At 49.3% G+C, this 27073-nt stretch overlaps 1 protein-coding gene across 1 annotated transcript in view; it reads left to right on the forward strand.

The window, feature by feature from the left end:
* Nucleotides 1–6569: 6569 nt before the first annotated feature.
* The window catches only part of TBX4 (T-box transcription factor 4), a 132586-nt gene continuing 112082 nt past the window's right edge, over nucleotides 6570–27073 (forward strand). Inside the window, exons 1-3 of the mRNA XM_053274545.1 lie at nucleotides 6570–6612; nucleotides 9862–9930; nucleotides 13202–13279. The gene's annotated coding sequence lies outside the window, so the exon portion shown is untranslated. The remainder of the gene's footprint in view (nucleotides 6613–9861; nucleotides 9931–13201; nucleotides 13280–27073) is intronic.

The raw sequence follows: 27073 nt of genomic DNA on the forward strand, positions 1-27073 counted from the left end.
CACATGTAGTCTCTCATCCAAATGCAAACCCAGCTTTTCTCCTCCAAGCCCACAAGCAGTGTGAAAGCAGCTGCCTCAGAGGGAGCTGCCGCGTGTCTGCTTGGCGCAGTCTGCATAATGCATCAGAGCTCCATCTTTCAATGATGTCCATGGGGGAATGTTGAGGATCCTACCACTAGGGGGCGTGTGCTATTCCTTTTTTTTTTTTTTTTGCAATCTCTTCCATCTTTCTGCTTTTAGTATAATATCGCTTGTTCTTTTCCTCCCATCCCTGGCAAAGTTTGTTGTAAACTGCCCAGAGACGTAAGTTTTGGGCAGTATAAAAATATGTTAAATAGATAGATAGATAGATTTGCAAAGCTACACTGGAAAAGAAAGAGTTCCCATGAACTCTTAAATAAAACTTTTATTCAGGATAAAACTTTTCATCCTGATGGGCTGGGATCCTCTGTTTAGGTTGCAGGCAGGAGTCTCTCTCAGCCCTATCTTGGAGAAGCCAGGGAGGGAACTTGAAACCTTCTGCTCTTCCCAGAGCGGCTCCATCCCCTGAGGGGAATCTCTTGCAGTGCTCACACATCAAGTCTCCCATTCAGATGCAACCAGGGCAGACCCTGCTTAGCTATGGGGAAAAGTCATGCTCTCCTCTCTTCAACTCTCCTCTCTTCAGAAAAAAAGTCTAAGTGGAGAGACGACAGAGGTCTATAACATTGTTGGATTCTGACAAAGCATCACGTAGGAACACAGGAAGCTGCCTTATACTGAGTCAAATCATTGGTTCATCTAGCTCAGTATTGTCTACACTGACTGGCAGCGGCTCTCCCAAGATTTCAGGGAGGAATCTTTCTCAGCCCTGCCTGGAGATGCTGCCAGGGATTGAACCTGGGGCTCTAGCACTGAGGTATGCTTCATCTCCTAAGGGGAATATCCTACACCAGACAGCGCTCACCCATCAAACTACACACCAGGGTGGACCCTGCTTAGCAATGGGGGCAATTCATGTTTGCTACTGCAAGATTAGATTTCCTCCCCAAACTATCTCAGAACTTTGTTCTCAAAGCCGTTCACAATCACAAATCAGGTTTATAGGCAAAATCCAATTTATAGGCAGCTGATATGGTCCTCTTGAGTTCTCTGTTTTAAGAATACTGGATAAATGGTACTGAATTAAATTCAGGGTGATGTCCAACTGGTGCAGCGTCTGGCCATGCTGCACTCAAAGGCGGTACTAGGAAAAGGGAATTCTGAAGGTGTCAGATATTCTTCAAACTCTCCTCAGTCCACTTTTTTTCCTAGCTGCCATTACTGTACTGGGTAGATGGTATGAATGGCTTCCAGTTGTTGGAACCCTCTGGGACAGTAGCTGTTGGAGACAGTAAAGCAAAGTGTGTCATCGAATAGGTGTTGATTCGTGGCACCCACAGAGCCCTGTGGTTGTCTTTGGTAGAATACAGGAGGGGTTTACCATGGCCATCTCCTGCACAGTATGAGATGATGCCTTTCAGAATCTTCCTGTATCGCTGCTGCCCGATTCAGGCGTCTCCCATAGTCTGGGAAATATACCAATGGGAATTCGAACCAGCAACCTCTGGCTCACTAGGCAAGCTACTTTCCCACTGCGCCACTAGAGGATGTATAAAGTCTCTGCCTTACAATGGAGGAACAAGCACCACCAAACATGCTGAAGGTCATCAACCAGTGTGGTGTAGTGGTTAGAGTGCTGGACTAGGACTGGGGAGACCCGGGTTCAAATCCCCATTCAGCCACGATACTTGCTGGATGACTCTGGGCCAGTCACTTCTCTCTCAGCCTAACCTACTTCACAGGGCTGTTGTGAAAGAGAAACTTAAGTATGTAGTACACCGCTCTGGGCTCCTTGGAGGAAGATCGGGAGAGAAAATGTATAAATAATATTTTCTGTCTCTGTAAGCATCCCCATCTTGGCCACCATTCTAAAGTTGAGAACTGAATTGGGCTTTTCCCTTCCAATTGGCACTACTGAGCGAATGTGGATGGCCCAAAACATTCGAGAGGGAAGCGAAAACTGAAGGGTCTAACCCCGGGGGCAGCGAGGTGAGGTTGTCTCATTTCCCCCCTGGGGCTTGGGGCTGCCTGCTGACCCATCCATAAGATAGCTGTGAATCTGTGAGAGTTCCTTCCTTCCCCAAACCCCATGGTCAGCCTTCTTGCCAGCACCTGCGGTCTGGCTTGTGATTTCCTCCTCTGACACCAGTGGGTGCCATCACTAACACCTTTGGCAGAACACACAGTGTTCTGTGAATCTTCAGCAGCTGGAGGTGTTGATGACCACATCTCTTGTTCCATGCAAGGCAGAGCTCCGTCCTTTCTTGGCAGGTAACTGGAGGAGGAAGAGGAGGAAATTGCTTTAAAAGATTGTGTGTTTTAAGAGATGTCTGTGTTCCTAGACTTGAAAATCACAAGGCAGGCTGGTGTTGGCGGATACAGCGCTGTGGCGCTCAGGAAACCTGCTGGAGCCAATATAGGACCATTGGGTGTCTTAGAAAACTGACAGCAAAAGTTAGAGATGAGCACTCTCACTAGGTTTGTGACTCTGAAGTTGTGGGTTCAAATCTGGTTGAGGAGGAGAGCTGAGATAGGAACATAGGAAGCTGCCTTATACCGAGTCAGACCCTTGGTCCATGTAGCTCAGTATTGACTACACAGACTGGCAGCGGCCTCTCCGAGGCTGTAGGCAGGAGTCTCACTCGGTCCTATCTCGGAGACACCAGGGAGGGAACTTGGAACCTTCTGCATGCAAGCAGGCAGGTGCTCTTCCCAGAGCAGCCCCATCCCATAAGGGGAATATCTTACAGTGCTCACATGTAGTCTCCCATTACAATGCAAACCAGGGTGGACCCTGCTTAGCAAAGGGGGCAATTCATGCTTGCTACAACAAGACCAGCTCTCCTCCAATCACAGGAAGAAAGCATGGGGTGGGCCCATAGCTCAGTGCCAGAGAACAGTTGTGTGCATAAGGTTCCAGGTTCCGTTCCTGATTTCTCCTGCTAAAAAGGTACTGGGTGGTTGTCAGAGTCCCAGACCCCAGCCGATCCAGATAGGCTAGCACACCAGGAGACTAAGGAACCTTCAAAGGATGAGGACTGGTGGAGACCCTGAACCTGCCTAGTGTCCTTCATAGGAACATAGGAAGCAGCCATATACTGAGTCAGACCCTTGGTCTGTCAAGCTCAGTATTGTCTTCACAGACTGGCAGCGGCTTCTCCAAGGTTGCAGGCAGGAGTCTCTCTCAGCCCTATCTTGGAGATGCTGCCAGGGAGGGAACTTGGAACCATCTTTCTCTTCCCAGAGCGTCCCCAAGGAAGACCCCCTTCCAGGCCCCACCCCGGATCTGCCTGACTCTTCCCTACCAGATGCTTCACTGAGCCCCACTGCAGTACCCATGGGGGAGAATTCCGGACTGCCCTCTCCACCAAGAATCCTCCCAGCCCCACCCCAGCCACTGATTCCCCAAGCACACCTAGGGCTCAGGAAACCCCCCCCCCCACTTGATTCACCAAGAACCCCACTTAGAAATCACAACACCCCCTCGTGGCTGGCCTTGTGAGGCCTTTCACCAGTGCCGTCAAAGTGCCTGCCTAACTGCCAGGAACCTGGCACCTAGTAAGTCTCCTCAAGACGAGGAAGAGGAATAGCAGAAATCCTTATGAGTAAACTTGGTCTGGAACTCCACTCCAGCAAGGAGGCGTGGTCCCTGCTAACGTGGCAAAGAGGCACCTTTTTAACGTGGTGATTCTCTTTATTGAGCAGGGGGGGAGCAACTGGCCCTCTCCACCCCCAGCACAGCATCCCTCCACTGGCTGTTGCTGGTGTCTATCTTACATTTCATTTTAGATTGTTAGCCCTTCAGGGACAGGGATCCATCTTATTTATTATTTCTCTATGTAAACCACTTTGGAAACTTTTGAAAAGCAGTATATACATAGTTGTTGTTGTCCTTCTCAAGGCTATTTAAGGCACTTCATCTTCCTGGTCAGTTGTTGGCTACAGCTGTTTGTATAGGACTTTTTTTTCCTGGGCACTCTTGCTGGCTCTTGGTTGGAAATCTCCAAATTCCTGCTGAGGCCAATCCAGTTTCTTCCTTGCTGCTGGCTGACTCCGTGCAGAGCACTTGGCCTCTCTGCTACTCCTGGGCTGAGACTTCTTGCCCACACAGGTCTAATGCTGTGACTGCCTGCTCTGTCCTGTCTCCGCCCTAGACGTGTCCCCTGGGAAGCCTTCTGAGACCGGCACACGATTGGCCTGGTTCACACAACTGTTCAAATCTAAGTTTAATGTGGGTTACCGACATTGGCACGATCATGGGAACCCATGCCAAGGTGTCTCATGGCCTGAGATGAATCTGAGATTCCTCCCTTGGTGTGGGTTCTCACAATAATGCTAATGTTGGTAACCCACATTAAGCCTAGATTTGAATAACTGCATGTGAATCAGAGTACTAAGTTGCCACTCTCCCTTACAGATGTGTCACATTTGTGTGACCTCAGCCAATGTACATTTGGGAACATGAATTGGTGGAAGTAATGTGCAGTTCTTCTGCTAACTACCTGCTCTTTACTCCACTGTGAGCTCTCTCCTCATTGGCTCCTCCTGATGTTGGTTTCCTAGAAATACTTCCAGTTCACCTTCTAGTTATTGTCTGGATGTGGGTTGCCAACTTCCCAGGTCTGGCTTGGCGTCTCCAGGAAATGTCAGTCATCATCAGGTCACTATTAGGAGCATAGGAAGCTGCCATATACTGAGTCAGACCCTTGGCCTATCTAGCTCAGTATTGTCTACACAGTCTGGCAGCAGCTTCTCCAAGGTTGCAGGCAGGAATTTCACTCAGCCCTGTCTTGGAGATGCTGTCAGGGAGGGAACTTGGAACCTAGATGCTCTTCCCAGAGCGGCTCCATCCTCTAATGAAAACATTTTACAGTGCTCACACTTCTGGTCTCCCTTTCATATGCAACCAGGGCAGACCCTGCTTAGCTAAGGGGACATGTCATGCTTGCTACTTGAAGACCAGCTCTCTTATTGAAAGTGAACTTAGATTTGAATGGCTTAACATTGTGAAAGTGTAAGTGTGTGTGTGTGTGTGTGTGTGTGTGTGTGTGTGTGTGTGTGTGTGAAATATCCAGGAATAGCTTCAGAATTGGCCCCCTACCTGGATGGCAAGGTTAACTCTGAGCTCATCTGGCTAATTCAAATGGATTTGCATTAATATCAGGGGCAGTTTAAGAGATGGTGACCTTATATGCATAATCAAATAGCAAGGATAGGCTCACCCTCTTCAACTACACAAACTATTTAAGGCATTAAAAAGTGGGGGGAAAGAATAGATTGCCATCGACTGATTAACAGATTTTTTAAAGATCTACATTGAAATGAATTATTTCAACAATCTGCTTTCTGATAAATTAAACCGGCTTTACAGTGTGTATATAATCTCTATAAACCATCTTCTCTGATGTTTATACAGCCAGAACTAGGTAGAAAGGGACTCTGGCAAAATGAAATATCTATGACTTTGAAAGGCTGGGGAAGGGTATTGTTTTAAAGATTTGCTGTCGTGGAACAAGAAGAGAGAAAATTGCACACACGTTCATTCAACCTTTGTTAGGGGCTCTGCTGATATTAAACTCTGTGTATTGCACCCTTCGCTTCCTAAATGTGGTGGTGGGAGTTAAAGGGGAAGAGACATTTTAACAAAAGAGAATAAAAGAACTCCACATCCCTAGCAGTGGCAGCTGAAACACAGCCCCAATTCACATGGCTGGTGCTGCAACTAAAAGTGACTAGGGGGTTAACTCCTCAGTCCCATCCCCCTCCACTATCGAAGACATGTAAAATAATATTAATCCAGTTGCTGCAGGTTTCTCTGAAATTGGAATTTACGGTGGTATTCAAAACGTATGTTTTTGGATCAACACAACATCCTTTCTGCAAATGGGGAAAAATTTTCAACAGGACATCTGAAAGGTATCCATAGTCAAATCCATCATATTTATTGCATTTAATCAAAACTTGATTTTGGTCAAATGTATTCCATATGCATTGTGTATGACGTGCCCCCACTTCAGAGCCAGGACCCGGCTCTGTAAATACCTCACTGTAAAGTAGTGAGGAGAGTTTGAATATGCTGGCTACCGAATGCTCAGAAGATCAGGGGTATTAATCTAATCCTAATCTGAGAGGCAGTGTGGTGAAGTGGCTAGAACGTTGAACCTCGACTGAGAAGCCCTGGGTTCAAACCCCAGTTTAGCTTCGATGCTTACTGGATTACATTGGGCCAGTCACCAGGTATTGGCCCAACCCACCATACAACATAGTTGTAAGCATAAAATGGGATAGTCCCCATTAGGGATGTGCACGGATCGGTCCGGAGGCCATTATGGAGGCCTCCGATCCGGTTCGAACTTGGGCCGGTCTGGTGCCGGGTGTGTGTGTGTCTCCCTTTAAGGGCGGGGTGGGGTTGGGTTTACCCTTACCCCTCCCACCGCTTTACCCCCGCCGGCGCTCCATTTTGGGGGCGGTATTGTTCCTCCCTGATGCCCCTGCCCCCGTTATTGTCCAGAAATACCGGAAGTAACAATTGTGCGTGCGCTCGCCAGACCACTGGTTTCCTATAAATACTTCCAGTTCACCTTCTGGTTATTGTCTGGATGTGGGTTGCCAACTTCCCAGGTCTGGCCTGGCATCTCCAGGAAATGTCAGTCATCATCAGGTCACTATTAGGAACATAGGAAGCTGCCATATACTGAGTCAGACCAGGGTGGGGGGGTCTCCTGCTTTGCAGCCCCCCACGGCCTCTTTGAGGCAGCCTCCAACAACAATGTTAAATGTCGAAGTATTCCCTTTTTGAGGGATGAAGGTTTTTGACACCCAGGACCCAGGTCCCACCTTCATGGCTCTTCTCCCTGTAGGAAAAGGAGACGGGAGCGAAGAGTCCCTAAAGAGACCCTAGAATGGCCGAGTGGCTGAGGCTGGTGGGGTCTGCCCTTGAGGGCCACACAACCAAGCCTTCCGTGCAGCCTTCAGAGCCTTCAGTTTGGCCTGTTCCGAATACCTCCTCACATCTCCCCTTTCACCCTTTTCTGGGCTTTCCCCACAACATGGAGCCTCTTATGGAACCTCAGCCCCCATGGTTCATGGCACCTCAGGCCAAAGGCAGTTCACTGAAATTCGCCAAAGCCAGTCACCTCATCAGTCACTTGCAGGCACAGCAGGAGGGGGGGGCCTATTCTCCCCCTCCCCAATTCTCCCCCTCCCCAGGGCCCCCTCAGTTCAATTCAGGCACCCTTTCTTCTCCCAATCTCTGAGGAAGCCCAGAATATGATATCCCAACTCTGGCTAACTTGGGGCAGTCTTGTGGGGAGGAAACCAAAACTTCGAGTTCCCCCTATTAGTTCTTTTACACAGCCTTTAAAAGCGATGTGTGTATCCCCCCCACCCCCATCCCCGAATGGTGTGTGGAGCAAGTGTGTGTATATTGGGGCTGGGCCATTTTGCTGTGGGTCACTTTAAAAATCTGCTGGAAATGGTTTAGGCCTAAGGTTTTGTACACACAACCTTTTTGTTTTTATTTATGCTCTTTAAAAATTCTTGGTTATCTATCTTTGAGTGAGTGTGAGGGCATTCCGGTTGGTTTCCTCTTTGCTGTAGGCTATTTAAACCAAATAAATAAACCTGCTCAAAACAGGCCTGCTCAACTTTGTACCCCCCCCAACGGGTTTTGGACTACAACTCCCATCATCCCCAGCCACAGTGGCCAATTGCCAGGGATTATGGGAGTTGTAGGTCAACATCTGCAGGAGGGCCGAAGTTGAGCAGCCCCGGTTTAGGACTTGGGGGGAGAAACCTAAGGAACGGGTTCTAACTGTTGAGGTGTATGAGGGCATGGACAACTGAGAAATTCGTCCTGGATAAAATATAAAAGGATAAATTGATCAGGTTACATTTTCATCAAACATTTTTTTAAACCACCCTATGACTTTAATAGTGCCGTGGGGAAATGACTTGACTAGCAAGCCAGAGGTTGCTGGTTCAAATCCCCGCTGGTATGTTTCCCAGACTATGGGAAACACCTATATCAGGCAGCAGCGATATAGGAAGGTGCTGAAAGACATCAATCTCATACTGCATGGGAGGAGGCAATGGCAAACCCCTCCTGCATTCTACCAAAAGACAACCACGTGGACTCGATGGTGCAATTTTACCTTACATGGGATACGGGGTGGGTTAGCCAGGATTGTTGGGGTAATGTTTGAGTGATTTGTCTGAAATCCCACTACAATTTAAGTAACAAAGGAAGAGACAACTTGAGACCTGTGTTGTGAGTGAACACGGTTTAGTGTGTTTTCATGTAGCCTAAACAGTCACCTTAAGTGGTACAGCGGGGAAATGCTTGACTAACAAGCAGAAGGTTGCCGGTTTGAATCCCCACTGGTACTATATCGGGCAGCAGCAATATAGGAAGATGCTGAAAGGCATCATCTCATACTGCGCGGGAGGAGGCAATGGGAAGCCCCTCCTGTATTCTTCAAAGAAAAGCACAGGGCTCTGTGGGTGCCAGGAGTCGAAATTGACTTGATGATACACTTTACCTTTACCTTATTCATGATTAATGTAGAGACTTTTCCCCCTTCGTTGCTACAGGTTTGCAGTTTTTTAGATGTTAAACAGCAGCAATGAGAATATTATATTTACAAATGGAAAACCATCTTGCTATGGCTCCCGGCTCTTGCCTGTGGCTTCCCAGAGGCATCTGGTGGGCCAGTGTGTGAGGGCTGTTGCGTTCTTCAGTGATGTTTTTGGTGTAAATATTTCTCTTCTGCATTAAAACTAGGTCTTCAACAGGGCTGAAGATTTGGGTTAAGAACATAAGAAAAGCCCTGCTGGGTCAGGCCAAAGGCACATCCAGTCCAACTTCATGCATAGTCAACCAAGTGCATTTGGGAAGCCCACAAGTGTGGAAAGAAGTCAACTGCCCCCTCCACAGTTAATTGCAAGGCAGAGAATTAGTAAAATGGGGGGGGGATTCCTCAAGCACTTGGATGGAATTTGCACCCTTGTCTTTCTCTGACTTAATTTAATAGAAGTATTCCTGACTTCCTCTAAGATCAGTCCAATCCATTCTATTGTTTCATGGACTTGAGGTTAGGACTGCCAACTCTGACTGAAGCGATTCCTGCATATTTCTCCCCCGCCCCGTTCCCCACGTGACCCACATGTATTTTTCCCAACATTTCTCACAATATCATGCTGTTAAAATCTCCATGATTGTGTTAAAGAGTCGCCTGGGTGCTTTCCAGATTAGTCCCTGCAACGGGGTCACGTATCTCTGAAGTGTGCTTCCTCACTTCCTGTGTTGTGACACCGCAGTCCCTACGCTGATACCAGGGTGCCATTCATATTTCCTATATCTTGTTTCGGATTTAATCACTGCGATATAGTGCTAGGACATTGTATATCCAGCGTTTAAAAGTTGCTGTTTTTTCGGGTTGTTCATTTCTGCGAGACTGCTCCCCCTGCTGTTTACATTTTGAAAGTGATTTTCCTGAATGGAAGCATTTTGCTGCTGTTGAGCAGCTAACCTGGAAAGTGCCCTGGAGATAGAGGTTGCTTCCTGGAGTCTAGTCTAGGCCAATCCTGGAAGGTCAGTAACTCTACTTGAGGTACATCTTACTTTAGGGTCCCACTGACTTGTTTTTCTCTGATAAGGTATATGCTTAGAGCTGCCCGTGGCTGCTGCCCACAAAATGTGTAAGCCCAGTAACCACTGTTTTGTGTTTAAGTCTTTATTCTTTTAAAAAAACAAACCACTTATTTTTATTATATGTACAGCAGACCTACCGGTGGAAGAAGTAAGGGCAGAACAGCTCTGGCCAATGGCACTGCTGCTCTCGATTAAAGGTAAATATGACTTATAACTAGTTCCTGTGTGCTCTCCAAATGCATGTCTTTGTAGTGACAAACTTGTTTTGTAGTGAGTGCTGGGCTCGGACCAGGGAGACCCAAGTTCAAGTCCCAGTTCAGCCATGAAATTCACAGGGTGACTCTGGGCCAGTCACACACACACAGCCCCTCAGCCTAACTTACCTCACAGGGTTGTTGTGAGGATAACCATAATGACGTAGATCACTCTGGGCTCCTTGGAGGAAGACTGGGATAGAAATATTAAAATTATATATTAACTTAGCATTTAACTAAGTTTGAATTTAAAGGCAAAGTTGTGCCCTTAAGTCGGTGTCAACTCCTGGTGCCCACAGAGCCCTGTGGTTGTCTTTGGTAGAATACAGGAGAGGTTGACCATTGCCTCCTCCTGCACAGTGTGAGATGGTGCCTTTCAACATCTTCCTTTATCACTGTTGTCCAATAGAGATGTTTCCCATACCAGCGGGGATTCAAACCAGCAACCTCTTGCTCGCTAAGCAAGTCATTTCCCCGCTGTACCATTAGGTGGTTAAGTTAGCATTTAGCATATGCCAAACTTACTATACCATTTGGTTAGCATATCCCAAATATTAACTTGCATTGGAATGCACTCCCTGTTTAAATAAGAGCCTCCCCATCTCTGGCAACTTTTAAAAAGGCACTGAAGACACATTTATTCACTCAGGCCTTTAATTAGATTTATGGTTTTAATTTTTCATGTTGTTTTTAAATGATTTTGGTGTTAATGATTTTAATGTTTAAATGATTGTAATTGTAAACCACCCAGTGACACAAGTTTTGGGCGGTATAAAAATATGCTGAATAAATAAATATTGTGCTCTCAAGCAGTGTTCCCTGTGAGAGGGATTCCCAGATGTTGTTGACTACAACTCCCATAATCCCCAGCCAAAGGCCATTGCAGCTGGGGATTATGGGAATTGCAGTCGACAACATCTCTCTTACAGGGATCACCGCTCTCAAGTGTTCAGAGCACTTCACATATAGTATCTTGAGGTCATTTTTACTACAACCCTGCAAGGTAGGTAAATATTATCCCCATATTGCAGCTGAGGCTGGGAGCAAAGATTTTTTAACAAATATTGATAACAATAACCCTTTGCTAACTGATCAAACAGGCACCTTTTAAAAATGGTGACTCTCTTATATTTAGCAAGGGGAGAGTAACTGTCCCCATCAGCATTTTTCCAGTGACTGCTGTGGTTACCTACCTTGTATCGTTTTTAGATTGTGAGCCCTTTTGGGACAGGGAATAATCTTATTTATTTTTCTATGTAAACCGCTTTGGGAACATTTTTGTTGAAAAGCGATGTATATAGCCAGCATAGCGTAGTGGTTAGAGTGTTGGACTAGGACTAGGAAGACCTGAGTTTGAGCGTCTACAGTGACTGGTTGTACACTGTACATACCCTGCCAGGGAAGCTTGAGTAACCAATGTCCTCAAGACAGCTGGTCTTGTGGTGGCAAGCATGACTTGTCCCCTTTGCTAAGCAGAGCCCACCCTGGTTTGCATTTGGATGGGAGACTCCCTGTGTGAGCACCGTAAGATATTCCCCTCAGAGGGTGGAGCCGCTCTGGGAATTGCATCTAGGTTTCAAGTTCCCTCCCTGGCAGCATCTCCAAGATCGGGCTGAGAGAGACTCCTGCCTGCAACCTTGGAGAAGCCGCTGCCAGTCTGCGAAGACAATACTGAGCTAGATGGACCAAGGGTCTGACTCAGTAGATGGCAGCTTCCTATGTCTTGCACTGACAGGCAGCATCTATCCAGTGTTTCAGAAGGGTCTTTCCCAGTCCTACATGGAGATGCCACCAGGCAGGAAGTGGACCTAGGACAAAGCGTGTGCCCTACCACTGAGCCCTGCCCCTACCCTTCCTAATCATGCCACATGAATGGGAGCCCAATGGGGAAACTTAGGAGCATAGGAAGCTGCCTTCTAATGAGTCTGACCACTGGTCCATCTAGCTGCATATTGCCTTCACAGACTGGTAGTAGCTTCTCCAAGGTTGCAGGTAGGAGTGGCTCACAGCCCTATCTTGGAGATGCTGTCAGGGAGGGGACTTGGAACCTTAGTTGCTCTTCCCAGAGCAGCCCCATCCCCTGAGGGGAATCTCTTACGGTGCTCACACAGGTAGTCTCCCATCCAAATGCAAACCAGGGTGGACCCTGCTTAGCAAAGGGGACAAGTGACGCTTGCTATCAAAAGACCAGCTCTCTCGAGAACATAGGTTACTCAGGGTTCCCTGGCAGGGTATGTACAGTGTACAACCAGGCACTGAAGACGCTCAACACCCAAACTTACATTGCACCTGAGGGTCCTCACAACACCCAGTCTCTCTCCTACCTGTTGGAAGTGAAGGATTCTGCGCTGCCTCATGCCTCAATGACAGAGGGGGACAGACTAGTGAGTCAGAGGGCTAGAGGGGTCAAGACATTGCCCATTCCTCCTCTCTACTGCTCTGACACTATCCCTTTGATGTGTAGATTGCTATTCTCAGGTACTTCCTTCCTCCCTGCCTCCCTTCCTCCTCCTTCCCTCTAACACACACGCTTGCCTCACTCTGCACCATGTGTGTACAGAGATGCAGACAGCTTCTGTCTGCATCCAGCTAGCTAGCTAGATGAGAGATCCTATCTCTCCACTTGACTATCTAGAATGGAGTTCCCCAATAAAGACTCCTTATATTGATTTGAAACTATGAACTGGCTCCAAGTTTATTTTGCTCTCAGCAAACACGCATGCCTGGGAAGACTCCGCTGTGTTTTGCCTCTGTGCACTCTGCTGTAATAGAAGGGTATCTCTTACCAGAGAGAATTCCCAACACAACCTACCCCCCCCCCCAGCCCTCCACACACACACCCCTTCCTGTCCCAATACTGGACATTTCACTATTTAAAAAGGAAAACCCGGCCATTTTTGTGGTCTCTCCTTCCACTCCCAGGTCTCTAGGCACCCTTGATGCTGCCGCCCCATCAGACACTTTCAACTACTTGTTCTGTTTTACTCAACTGTAGCCATTTCCTCTGCACAAAAATTTATTTTGCAGCTGTCATGCTGGTTTACTTGAGCCTTAACCTTGTAATCCTCGCAATTCCTACACAACTCTAACTGTGCGGGATCTGCTCCTCACCCAGACATTACACACAGGGAAAGAAAAGGTTGGTTCTTAAATCAGGGTGTGTTTGGAAATTGTCAAATCCAGGCAATTTATTATTTTCTCATTCCGTTTCCAGGGATGTTCTCACAACCCCGTCTTACTTTAAGGCTGCCCTGCTGGAAGCATATCAGGAATTCATTGCAGAGAAGATCAGGTATGGCAAAGCAGCTTCTCAGAAACATGACTTACCCACCCCTGGCACCTAAAGGATAACATATAGGTGCCAGGAATCTTTCTAACAAGAGAATTACACAAACAGTAGGCCCTCTCTCTGGTCGCCACTCACCTTACCTCAGATGATGAAGTCACATAGAGAATTGGGAGAAATGGGAGAGGAGAGCTGATCTTGTGGTAGCAAGCATGACTTGTCCCCTTAGCTAAGCAGGGTCTGCCCTGGTTGCATCTGAATGGGAGACATGATGTGTGAGCACTGCAAGATATTCCCCTCAGGGGATGGAGCCGCTCTGGGAAGAGCAGAAGGTTCCAAGTTCCCTCCCTGGCAGCATCTCCAAGACAGGGCTGAGAGAGACTCCTGCCTGCAACCTTGGAGAAGCTGCTGCCAGTCTGTGAAGACAATACTGAGCTAGATGGACCAAGGGTCTGACTCAATAGATGGCAGCTTCCTATGATCCTATGAAATGTCTCCAAGGTTCATCTTGGTGCATGCTCATAGTAAGAGCCACTACTACAAGTATTTAGAAACACAGGAAGCTGCCATATACTGAATCAGACCATTGATCTATTTAGCTCAGTATCGTCATTTACCATCTTTTTGCGGGTTTCCGCCCCCCCGCCCATATTTATTGACACAGTTGCAGGAACAAATATTTTAAGAACCTTGTTCTGTCCTTTGTTTTTTGAAATGGATTTTCCAGTCCCGAGTCACTGAAACAGGACACACTATAAACCTAACATAAAGTGGACTACCCTTTCAGTTTTTGTTTTTTTAACTAGAATTTTTATTTTAAAGATAAAAAAGGACATGATTACGCCTCTTGAACTTCCAGATTTCAAAGATTATGTATGAATTACAAATAACAATCCAGAAAAGAAACCTCTTCCGCTTTGTTACCAACATTATCAAATAACAAAGCTAAAGAAAAACAGGAAAGTTTAAGTAATACGGATCAACATCATTATTTTAAAAAGCCAAATTTCGGATGTGGGTGGGTAACCTTCCAAAATATTGAAATTTATGAAGGGTTCCCAGGTTGATGCGAATGAATCATCTGAATTATGCCACAGATAAGCTGTAACCTTGGCAATCTAAGCATATTCCCATAATTTTAATAGCCAATCGTCCACAGTCTGAATTATCGATAATCGCCAATTTGCAGCATAGAGGATCCTAGCAGCGTTGATCTTATATAAAGATAACTCTGTGTATTTGGAGGGTATATTAGTTTTGGTCACATTTAACAAAAAGAGCTCTGGTGAATAAGAGAAGTTTATATTTAAGGTTTGCTCCATCTTAGAATGGCGAGTCATGCTTAGTTAGTCACATAGTTAAGTTTCTCCTCACAACAACCCTGTGGGGTAGGTGAGGCTGAGAAAGAAATGACTGGCCCAGAGTTACCCAGCAAGTCTCATGGCTGAATGGGGATTTGAACTCGGGTCTCCCCAGTCCTAATCCAACACTCTAACCACTACACCACACTGGCTCCTGGTTGGGAGCCACTGCCCTCTGGGAGCTGGGCACAGAAGGGGCCAGGTTTGCAGCATGGTGGTCCCCATAATTGGCAGGCCTCCTGAAGCCATGGGGTTGGCTAGGCTGGGTCTGAAAGCCTTGATGCTTGGCCCTTTGGCCCTACAGAGCATTCTGCTTTGGCGGCTGGACTCTAAACTCCAGGAGGAAAGGGCACCGGGTTGGCCAACATCCTCTCCCAAGATGTCCATCTTGGGACTCTCAGACTCGTGGCTGCGTTCTTCTGTATTCGGATTGCATGGTGTGAGCATGTGGTGGGATCCCACGCCAGCCCCAAGTGTGCTGAAAACCAGGGCTGAGAGGTTGAGGGAATTAAACTGAAAAGGTACAAGGTGAGGTTTCGGAAACCATGACGTGTGAAGCGGAACGGGAAGGGCAGCCTCTGGCAGAGCTGCGGTGGCCGCTACAAGGTTGAGCCTGTCATCGGGCCGCTGGCCTGTTTTCCAAGGGCAAATAGCTGCCCAGAAAGTGAGTGTCGGTGACAGACACTCATCAGGAATGCATCAGCAGGCCCCGGAGAGGCCAGGGAAAGAGTGTGCGTTGGCCACGGGCGCCAGAGTTGCAGTGGTCGAGGGGAGTGGTGTTGCTGATGGTGCAGTGTGTGGAGTGTTTCCTTTAACAGCTGAGGACAGGACTGCAGAGGGGACCGAAAGGCAGTAATGGGCTATAACAGAAGAGGTGGAAACGGCAGCCGTTGGGGACCAAGGGGTTGCTGCAACGTTTGCTGAAGTGGGGAGAGAGAGAGATGAAAAATAGCAGTGGAGAGAGGATGAAGCAGAGCAGCCTGTGTCCCACCAGGGCCTCACGGTGTAAAACTCTGTGTACAGTTTCGCTGCTCATAACTCACGGAAGGGACGCCTCGCCCCCAAAGGAAGCATGTGCAGCCAGAGGGGTGTTTGCTTTTTAATAAAAGAAAAGGATTGCTGCCTGCCGTACAACACAATTTATGGCTTCGCTGCACAGAAAATGAGAGCCGTTCAGAGTTCTCCGAAGAGAGCCCTGTAGACAGGCGGGTCTGTTTCCTTTTTGGTCTCCTGTGTTGGTGAGTTTGTTCCCACGAGCATTGGCCTTGCTGGACTCTCCGTGGCACACCCACCAGTGGGGGAAAAGACCAATCCTGCCTGCCTTTTGGAGGAACAGAGCAGGCAGCCTTGAGTGCAGTTTCTGTTGGAGTTTGTGATTATTGAGCAAAGCACCAAGGAAGCGCCCACTCCAGTTACAGAGTGCAGAGTTTAGTGGTTGCAGCTATTTAAGCAGCACGCAGGGAGATCACTGTAGAGTCTAAGTTACTTAACTAGTTTATTGGTAAAATACATTTGAGATAGATCGGATAAATCTTTCCTATCAGCTACATAGTGAATAGGTAGGGAGAGAGATGCCTCCACCTTCTCTCTAGGAGGAAAGGAAGAGGACTGACTCACTACAGGAAGTACTGGAGGAGTCAAGGCAGGGGTCATAGAGCAGAGGCAAGCAGAGACAGGTAAAGAGACCCTCACTAGCTACCTCTACTCCCAAGGCCCCTAGTGGTCATTGGCATAGTTGGTGCAAAAGGCCGATGCACTGGAATTCCATCTCCAACTGTTTCAGTCCCCTGCAAAAGAGTGTCTAATGAAGGCTCAGCTTGGAATGTAGGAAGCTGCCATATACTAAGTCAGACCATTGGTCTATCTAGCTCAGTATTGTCTTCACAGACTGGCAGCGGCTTCTCCAAGGCTGTAGGCAGGAATCTCTCTCCGCCAGAGGCATATCTAGGGAAAATAGCACCTAGGGCAAGCACTGAAATTGTGCCCCCTGTCCAAACATCTGACACCCATCTTTCAGATAACTTTATCATAATATCAGCTGAAAAATACAAGCCAAGCTCGTTAATTTTCAAAAACTATTTAGCAGTGGATGTAGCTAGACCAAAAAATGCTGGAAAACTACAAATTTCAGTCTGCTGGGGCTCATGAAATACCCAATTACTATTTGGAGGTCTACTTGGAAAATTAAACAGAAGTGCTTGTCTAATTCTCTACTATGCATTGTAGCATCACTATTACATAAGTTTTAAAAATAAATGGAGAATTTGACTTTTCCCAGATACTCTGAAAAGAATTAAAGGATATGCCGAGTAAACTGTGTCACTGCTTGGAATATATTCTAGTATTTCAGAAAGACAGTTAAAATGAGAGAAAGAGAGCAAGAAACTCCCAGTGGGCCTTATTACTAAGAATTTCACACTGATTCAAAGACAAACTTACCATTAACAGCCATATTATTAAGACATCACTTTTAACTCACTTATCACAATAAGCAAAGTAAGAGCAAATGAATACAATCCTAGCTCATAAACTTCAGCTCAGTATTCACAAGCCCTGATTCTCTGTACATAGTGCCAAACTGAACATGTGTACAGTGACATATTAAATTAAAAAATTTACCTATAGCCCCTTTGGGGGGCTTCCTAAAGGCTGTGGGGGGGGGGTCTGCAAAGGTTCCCCCTCCCCCCACTGGCCTCTAGGGCCTTGCAGGGACCATTTGAGCATGAGCAGTGGCCATTTTTAAAAATAAATTTTGTATTTTAAAAATGGCCGCTGAAAACAAAATGGCCCCCACCATGCTCAAATGGTCTTTGTGAGGCCTGTCATGGCCTGGGGCCTCACAGAGGCCATTTGAGCATGCATGGTGGCCATTTTGTTTTTGGTGGCCATTTAAAAAAAAAATAAAAATAAAAATGGCGCCCCCCTTCAAGTGGCGCCCGGGGCATGTGCCCTGCCTGCCCCACCCTAGATACGCCCCTGCTCTCCGCCCTCTCTTGGAGATGCTGCCAGGGAGGGAATTTGGAACCTTCTGCTCTTCCCAGAGCGGCTACATCCCCTACTAAGGGGAATCTCTTCCAGGGCTCACATGTGGTGCAAGAAACACCATTAGTCTCTAGTACAAGGTAGTAATCTTGGCACTTCAGCTGCTGTTGAAATACAACTCCCACCATCATCCCCGGCCACAGTTTATTGCCACATCAACTTTTTGGCAGTAAATCTGAAGGAATGGTGTTAAAGGGATACAGAATTCAAGCTAAACATACATTTCATCCTGTCTTTCCTTTGGAAAATGAGCTAGCTCAGGGATTCTCAATGCTGGGTCTCCAGATGTTTTTGGACTTCAACTCCCATAATCCCCAGCCCCAGTGGCCTTTGGTTGGGGATTCTGGGAGTTGAAGTCCCAAAGCTTCTGGTGACCCAGCGTTGAGAATCCCTAGTTTAGGGAATACCTGGAAAGCGCCCAGGCCCAAGTCAGCTAGATCAAGGATTCTCAACATTGGGTCCCCAGATGTTATTGGACATCAACTCCCATAATCCCCAAACAAAGGCCACTGGGGCTAGGGATTATGGGAGTTGAAGTCCAATAACATCTGGGGATCCAACATTGAGAACCTTTGATCTAGCTGACTAGGGCCTGGGCACTTTCCAGATGGCACGCTATCACAGGGTCACAACGGGCCCCTTAAGTGTGTTTCCGTATTGCTTGTGTTTTGACATCGCAGCCCCTGAATTGTAAGGAAGGTGCCGTACATATTTCCGCCGCCTTCTTTCCGATTTTATCTTGCGTTATAGTGCTGCGATGTTGCAAGTCCGTTGCAAAAAAAGAAAAGAAAAAAGCTGAATTTGCCTGTTTAGGAGGCTTGACCCCTTACAATGGATCTCTAATACGGTTTGAATTCGGCGCCATAAAACGTTGCAGTTTACACTGCTTTATGCAATGTAAGGCTCACAATCTGGAAAGCGCCTTGGTCAGTAATGAACATGCACACACATGAGCCCACTTGTTCAAAAGCTTTCCACGCTGGGTGGTGCTGTATTTTGCCCAAAGTCAGAATTTTGTTATAAGGAAATGATGACAAGAAGACAAGGCTCTGGTCCTCTTATCATCTTCTAAATGAGCAAAGAGGCACCTTTCAAAGTGGTGATTATCTTATATTTAGCAGAGGGGGAGCAACTGACCCTATCCAGCCCCCCAGCACAACATCCCTCCAGTGGCTGCTGGAGGTGTTTACCTTACATTTATTTTTTAGATTGTGAGCCCTTTGGGGACAGGGAACCCTCTCATTAATTTATTCTTTATTTTTCTATGAAAACCACTTTGGAAACTTTGTTGAAAAGTGGTATATAAATAGTATTAGTAGTAGTAGTAGTATATATTTGTTGTGAAACTTCCTCTTGCAACAGCCTGTTCTTGGAATGCAATCTTTATTTCGGTCATTGACCAGACAAAAATACAACACGATAGATAAGTAGTAACCTCCAGCAATCATGATTCGGCCAGTACTTTCTTACAAACCCACGCTTTACAATATAACAATATATAGTACAGTCAACACTCATGATTTTTCCAATTGTTTCCTTACACAGTTTGCCATGTGGCAAAAAAACCTTGGTGGAAACATCTATATATATATTTCTCCTGGGTGTGCCCAGGAGAAATGCGTCCCGGCAGCCCAGCTGATTGGCTGGGCTGCAGGGGGCGCCTGATTGGCTGGCGCACCCAGGAGAACGGCGGTGGTGGCCATGGCCGAGGAGCCAGGCGGGCCCGACCGCGGAGGTGAGCGGAGGCTGGAGGCTGGCGGCCGCACTCTGCCTCGCTGGCGGCGGTGACCACACTCGGGCCCCGCCGGCGGTGGGGTGGGCGGGTGGAGAGAGCCACACATTCTGAGCACTCGGCCCGGCGTATGGGGGTGGGGAAGGAGACTGGGACAGAAGGTGGGGGCGGTGGAGGCGACTGGGGCAGAAGGTTGGGGTGGCGGAGGAGACTGGGGCAGAAGGTGGGGGTGGGGAAGGAAACTGGGCAGATGGTGGGGCAGTGGAGGAGACTGGGGCAGAAGGTGGGGGCAGCGGAGGAGACTGTGGCAGAAGGTGGGGGCGGTGGAGGCGACTGGGGCAGAAGGTGGGGGTGGCGGAAGAGACTGGGGCAGAAGGTGGGGGTGGGGAAGGAAACTGGGCAGATGGTGGGGCAGTGGAGGAGACTGGGGCAGAAGGTGGGGGCAGCGGAGGAGACTGGGGCAGAAGGTGGGGGTGGGGAAGGAAACTGGGCAGATGGTGGGGCAGTGGAGGAGACTGGGGCAGAAGGTGGGGGCAGCGGAGGAGACTGGGGAAGAAGGTGGGGGGTGGGGAAAGAAACTGGGCAGAAGGTGGGGGCGGTGGAGGAGACTGGGGCAGAAGGTGGGGGTGGGGAAGGAAACTTGGCAGATGGTGGGGCGGTGGAGGAGACTGGGGCAGAAGGTGGGGAAGCGGAAGAGACTGGGGCAGAAGGTGGGGGTGGGGAAGGAAACTGGGCAGAAGGTGGGGGCAGTGGAGGAGACTGGGGCAGAAGGTGGGGGTGGGGAAGGAAACTGGGCAGATGGTGGGGCAGTGGAGGAGACTGGGGCAGAAGGTGGGGGGTGGGGAAGGAAACTGGGCAGAAGGTGGGGGCAGCGGAGGAGACTGGGGCAGAAGGTGGGGGCAGTGGAGGAGACTGGGGCAGAAGGTGGGGGGTGGGGAAGGAAACTGGGCAGATGGTGGGGCAGTGGAGGAGACTGGGGCAGAAGGTGGGGGGTGGGGAAGGAAACTGGGCAGAAGGTGGGGGCGGCGGAGGAGACTGGGGTAGAAGGTGGGGGCAGCGGAGGAGACTGGGGCAGAAGGTGGGGGCAGCGGAGGAGATGGGAAGAAGGTGGGGGTGGGGAAGGAAACTGGGCAGATGGTGGGGCAGTGGAGGAGACTGGGGCAGAAGGTGGGGGCGGTGGAGAAGACTGGGCCAGAAGGTGGGGGTGGGGAAGGAAACTGGGCAGAGTGTGGGGCAGTAGAGGAGACTGGGGCAGAAGGTGGGGGGTGGGGAAGGAGACTGGGGCAGAAGGTGAGGGTGGGGAAGGAAACTGGGGCAGAAGGTGGGGGTAGCGGAAGAGACTGGGGCAGAAGGTGGGGGCGGGGAAGGCGACTGGAGCAGAAGGTGGGGGCAGCGGAAGAGACTGGGGCAGAAGGTGGGGGGTGGGGAAGGAGACTGGGACAGAAGGTGGGGGATTGGGAAGGAGACTGGGACAGAAGGTGGGGGTGGGGAAGGAAACTGGGCAGATGGTGGGGCAGTGGAGGAGACTGGGGCAGAAGGTGGGGCGGCGGAGGAGACTGGGGCAGAAGGTGGGGGCGGGGAAGGAGACTGGAGCAGAAGGTGGGGGCAGCGGAAGAGACTGGGGCAGAAGGTGGGGGGTGGGGAAGGAGACTGGGACAGAAGGTGGGGGCAGCGGAGGAGACTGGGGCAGAAGGTGGGGGTGGGGAAGGAAACTGGGCAGATGGTGGGGCAGTGGAGGAGACTGGGGCAGAAGGTGGGGCGGCGGAGGAGACTGGGGCAGAAGGTGGGGTGGCGGATGAGACTGGGGCAAAAGGTGGGGGTGGGGAAGGAGACCGGGGCAGAAGGTGGGGGCGGTGGAGGCGACTGGGGCAGAAGGTGGGGGTGGCGGAAGAGACTGGGGCAGAAGGTGAGGGTGGGGAAGGAAACTGGGCAGATGGTGGGGCAGTGGAGGAGACTGGGGCAGAAGGTGGGGGATGGGGAAGGAGTCTGGGGCAGAAGGTGGGGGGTGGGGAAGGAGACTGGGGCAGAAGGTGGGGGCAGCGGAGGAGACTGGGGCAGAAGGTGGGGGGTGGGGAAGGAAACTGGGCAGATGGCGGGACGGCGGAGGAGACTAGGGCAGAAGGTGGGGGTGGGGAAGGAGACTGGGACAGAAGGTGGGGGGTGGGGAAGGAGACTGGGGCAGATGGTGGGGGCAGCGGAAGAGACTGGGGCAGAAGGTGGGGGTGGGGAAGGAGACTGGGGCAGAAGGTGGGGATGGGGAAGGAGACTGGGGCAGAAGGTGGGAGCAGCGGAGGAGACTGGGGCAGAAGGTGGGGGTGGGGAAAGAAACTGGGCAGATGGTGGGGCAGTGGAGGAGACTGGGTCAGAAGGTGGGGGATGGGGAAGGAGACTGGGGAAGAAGGTCGGGGATGGGGAAGGAGACTGGGGCAGAAGGTGGGGGATGGGGAAGGAGACTGGGGCAGAAGGTGGGGCAGTGGAGGAGACTGGGGCAGAAGGTGGGGGTGGGGAAGGAAACTGGGCAGATGGTGGGGCAGTGGAGGAGACTGGGGCAGAAGGTGGGGGATGGGGAAGGAGACTGGGGCAGAAGGTGGGGGGTGGGGAAGGAGACTGGGGCAGAAGGTGGGGGCAGCGGAGGAGACTGGGGCAGAAGGTGGGGGGTGGGGAAGGAAACTGGGCAGATGGCAGGGCGGCGGAAGAGACTGGGGCAGAAGGTGGGGGTGGGGAAGGAGACTGGGACAGAAGGTGGGGGGTGGGGAAGGAGACTGGGGCAGAAGGTGGGGGTAGCGGAAGAGACTGGGGCAGAAGGTTGAGAACTAACTGGGCCTTAAGAGTGGGGGGGAAACTAACTGAGGCAGAAGGTTGGGGGGAGAACAAACTGGGCCTGAAGGTGGAGAGAGTGTACTGCCGCACAGATGCTCTGTGCGGGGTCAGCTAGTTATTATCATTATTACTACTACTACATTTATATCTCGTTCTTCCTCCAAGGAGCCCAGAGCGGTGTACTACATACTTAGATTTCTCCTCACAACAACCCTGTGAAGTCGGTTAGGCTGAGAGAGAAGTGACTGGCCCAGAGTCACCCAGCTAGTCTCATGGCTGAAGGGGGATTTAAACTCAGGTCTCCCCGGTCCTATTCCAGCACTCTAACCCCTACAGCATGCTGGCTCTCTGTCAATATCACTGTCAGACAAAAGGAGAGACACATAAAAGGCTGATAGCCTACCTGGGAATCTAGACAAAATAGGAGACAAAAGTGCTAGCCAAATATCTCTATAAAATAAACAGTGAAGCAACATATGATCAATTGTCTCAATTGCTCCTGACTGACACAAGCATAACCTTTGAGCAAAAGGAGTACTGAGATAGAGACCCCCTAAGAGAAACGCCTCTTAGACCTAATGGCGCAGCGGGGAAGTAACTTGCCTAGGGAGCAAGAGGTTGCTGGTTCGAATCCCTGCTGGTATGTTCCCCAGACGATGGGAAACTCCTCTGTCGGGCAGCAGCGATATAGGAAGATGATGAAAGGCATTATCTCATACTGCGTGGGAGATGGCCATGGCAAACTCCTCCTGTATTCTACCAAAGACTACCACAGGGCTCTGTGGGTGCCAGGAGTCGACACCAACTCAAGGGCATTATCCTTACCTTTAAGAGAGCAGAGGACAGTGCATTCAAGCGTGCCAAGGCAAATGCCCTTCTCGATTCGGCAAGAACTAGCTCCTGTAAATATTTAGCTGGTCTATGAGGGTGAGTTGCATTACTTACGAAAGGGAAATGTCTGACTTGGGCCCTGTCTTCCTGAGTTGCTGTGTCCCAAATCCGCTGCCTTATTATCGCCTTGCCTTTTAAGATCCCTAAAAGGAGACCAACGTGGGGAAACTTAGCCCATCACTTCCTAATTTCCTCTCAACGCCCTCTTTCCATGCAGATGCAAAGTTGTCCTTCAGGACCCGAGGTGCGAGGCCTGCTTGACCGAGATTGAATTTCAAAAAATAAAGAGATCTTTGTAATCCAGACATGTGCTTCAATTGGTACTAACCCTAGTTCCAGCCTTAACACTGCGCTGGGCGTCCCTCTTGGCACCCCGAGGAAGCCTCCTCTTGCTTTTCCCATTACGGAATTTATAAGGTTCACTGTCCAGAAAAAAGATGTTCCTGAAGGCTTTTGCTGCCTGTGGAGTTGGATAGGACTCTGTGCCAGAGCTGTGCTTCTTTCTTCTGCTGGCCATAGGGAGCCCTGTAGCGCTCGTAAGCCTTCATGTGCCTGAAATGGCCCTCTTCCCAGTTCCTGTGGGGTAACACTCTTTTTCTGTCTCTCAAACTCTCCCACACTCTCTTCCCCCCCATCGAAAGACAGCAGAGGTGTCAGAGAGGAAGCAAACGTTCTTCCACCTACTGCTGCCAAAGCAACCCCCCCCCAGCCCCGTTCTCTCCTTTTACAATTAAAGGAAGATGCATCTGCATTTTCTGGGCTTGGGGGTTTTATGGGGTAGTTGTATCTTTCTGCCATATGTGGCTCTCTGGAGTTGTACAACCAGTTCTTGGGGGGCTTAACATTCACACAGTCCACATGCTGAGTGTGCCAAACCTCTTGGACTAAGATGGTGAAGTGATCTTTCACAGCAGAGGCAAGCAGAAGGTAGGGATGTGCAAAAAATTTCGGGCACAGAACGATCTGTGCCTGAAACGAGCAATTTCGGGTGATTCGGGGCTGAACCAAATCACCCCCGATGTCCCCCGATATTTTTTGGGCCCGAGCTGAATCACCTGAATTTCGGGCATGAAACATTCGGGTGATTCGGTTCATGGTTGATTTGGGGGGATTTTTTGAAGTTTTAGTGACTTTGGGGCAGTTTGGGGGCATAGCATGGGATCTGGGCAAAAAGAGTGGGGTGGGGTGGTAGTGCCTAATGGGTGCAAGCTACCACCCCAATTTCAGGGGGATTGGGCAAATGGCTGATTTTGGGGGAATTTCTGAAGTTTTCATGTCTTTGGGGCAGATTGGGGCAGAAAGTTGAGACTGGGGCAGAATAGTGGGGTGGGGTGGTAGTGCCTAATGGGTGGAGGCTACCACCCCAATTTCAGGGGGATTGGACAAAGGGCTGATTTTTTTAGAATTTTTGAAGTTTTAGTGACTTTGGGGCAGTTTGGGGGCAGAAAGTGGATCTGCCCCAAAAGAGTGGGGTGGGGTGGTAGTGCCTAATGGGCAGAGGCTACCACCCCAATTTCAGGGGGATTGGGCAGAGGCCTGATTTTTGGGGAATATTTGAAGTTTTGGTGTCTTTGGGGCAGATTGGGGGCAGAAAGTGGATCTGCCCCAAAGGAGTGGGGTGGGCTGGTAGATAGTGCCTAATGGGTGGAGGCTACCACCCGTCCCCAATTTCAGAGTGATTGGGCAGAGGGGTGAATTTTGGTGAGTTCTGAGGTTTGTCTTCATAAGGTGAAGTGTGCTAAATTGATTACTTCCTCATATTCATAGTAATTGAGAGTGTGAAAAAGTGAAAGTGGGGTCATGAGAGTTGTCTAATTGAAAAAAATCTCATTTGCTATGATAAAATGAGAATTCACACCTCAGAAAAAACACACCTCAGAAAAAACTACTGAGGTAGCCTGCACCCATTAGGCACTACCACCCCACCCCAGTCCTTTTGCCCAGATCCCATGCTATGCCCCCGAACTGCTCCAAAGTCACTAAAATTTCAAAAATTCCCCCAAAATCAGCCCTTTGCCCAATTCCCCTGAAATTGGAGTGGTAGACTCCACCCATTGGGCACTACCACCCCACCCCAAAATTTTGCCCCTGGGCCCCTTTTTTACCCCCCGAATCGATTCGGATTAAATCCGAATCCGAACTGAATCAAAGGTGATTCGGGTGGCCCATATTCGGGCACAAAACAGAACATGGGTGATTCGGTTCGGGTCCTGAACCGAATCACCGAATTCCTGAATTGCACACCCCTAGCAGAAGGTAGATCTGGATCTCTCTTGGTAGGCTTCTGGGTGATTTGGATTCTGTCGGCAAAGTTCACTGGCCCCCCCAGTAGTTTTATCAATAGCAAGTGAGACGGAAACGAAGATGGGAGAAATTATGTGTTGTAACTCATCACTTCTCTGTCAGCCTCCATGTTCCCACCTGCAAAATGGGCATGTTAATGGGTTATTTTTGACCAAGTCTTTGTGCAGTTTTGCTGGCTAGTTTTGTGTTGTCTCCCAGAACTGGGATGTAGACTTGTTTATGCAGGGCATCCCAGTGTATGAGTCATGAAATGAGTGAGAAATTGGCTCCATCCCCCGAGCAACCATTTTGCATTTCTTGGCGCCCACCTTCCCCCATTATTTTGCACTTGACTCAGGTTCAGGGCTGCACAACTTTGGCTGGGGATGTTGGGCATTGTAGTCCAAAAGCAGCTGGAGGAATGAAGTTGTGCAGCCCTGCTCTAGTTCAGGGATTCTCAACGTTGGGTCCCCAGATGTTATTGGACTTCAGCTCCCATAATCCCTAACCAAAGGCCACTGGGGCTGGGGATTATGGGAGTTGGTCCAATAACAGCTGCGGACCCCATGTTGAGAATCCCTGCTCTAGTTTATGGTTACGAAAAGCTACACTGACCGGCAGCAGCCTCTCCAAGTTTTCAGGCAGGAGTCTCTCCCAGCCCTACCTGGAGATGCTGCCAGGGACAGAAGCTGGAACCTTCTGCATGCCAAGCAGATGCTCTTCCACTGAGCCACGACCCATCCACAAAAGTCTCCCATCTAGGCACTGACTACTTCAAGTCCTGCTTAGCTTCAGTAAGGTGGCTGTATTATGAGCCCACACCCTGGGATCCTTCGGATGACATCCAGCTCTAGTGTTGAACAAGGGAGAAAAACTCCTCTGTATCCAATAATATGTAGATGAGCATCTCTTGTATTTTCTTCTCCCCTCCCTACCACCTTTTGAAATGGTGCTCCTGGATGTGTGGAGTTATTCTTTGTTATATATACAGAAGGGTGCTCTGCACATTCTCAAAGACAACCTCTTCCTACTCTGCATGCTATCTGGGCTCTGAATCTCGGGGTGAAAACAATTTTTGTGTAGTTCTAGGATGGCCTAGTGATCCTTGACTTTGCCTGAAGACCTGTGGAAGGTCTTTGTTCCTTACATGTTTGTTACCTGTTTATCCTGGGACCCTTCCTTGGAAACTGTTTGCTCCTATGTTGATTTGCTAGGTTTGAAATCATGCCTCCTGTGAATAAGAAGTACTTAACCTACAAACCGCCTTACAGTTTTGCTCCTGTCTTATGATGCCCTTTATAACATGGTTGGGGCTAGTGTTGAGTGAATTTGTTGCCAAATCCCTTGTCCCTTTTTAATAGGCGACTGTCCAGTTTTGCTGTGAGTGGGATTGTTCCTTTTTGTGAACTCCAATTCTTCCTCTTCCTGGGGTGGTGAGGGAGAAAGATCTAAGTCTCTAAGAGCTGACCTCCTGACCTTCCTTAAGCCGGAGAGGAAGCGACCTTTGGGTAGCAGCATTCCCAAGACCTGCTGTGACATTTCTGGGCAGCAGTTCCATTTGGGTATCCTGTGGGCTGTGCAGTGAAATTAGTCCATTAATGTGTTGCAGGATCTGCTGTGCAAATGTTACACAGAAGTCCCTTGAGGGTTTGTTCGAAGGCCCATTAAAGA

This window comes from Hemicordylus capensis, chromosome 12, assembly GCF_027244095.1.
Source record: "Hemicordylus capensis ecotype Gifberg chromosome 12, rHemCap1.1.pri, whole genome shotgun sequence".
NCBI classification, from domain to species: Eukaryota; Metazoa; Chordata; class Lepidosauria; order Squamata; family Cordylidae; genus Hemicordylus; species Hemicordylus capensis.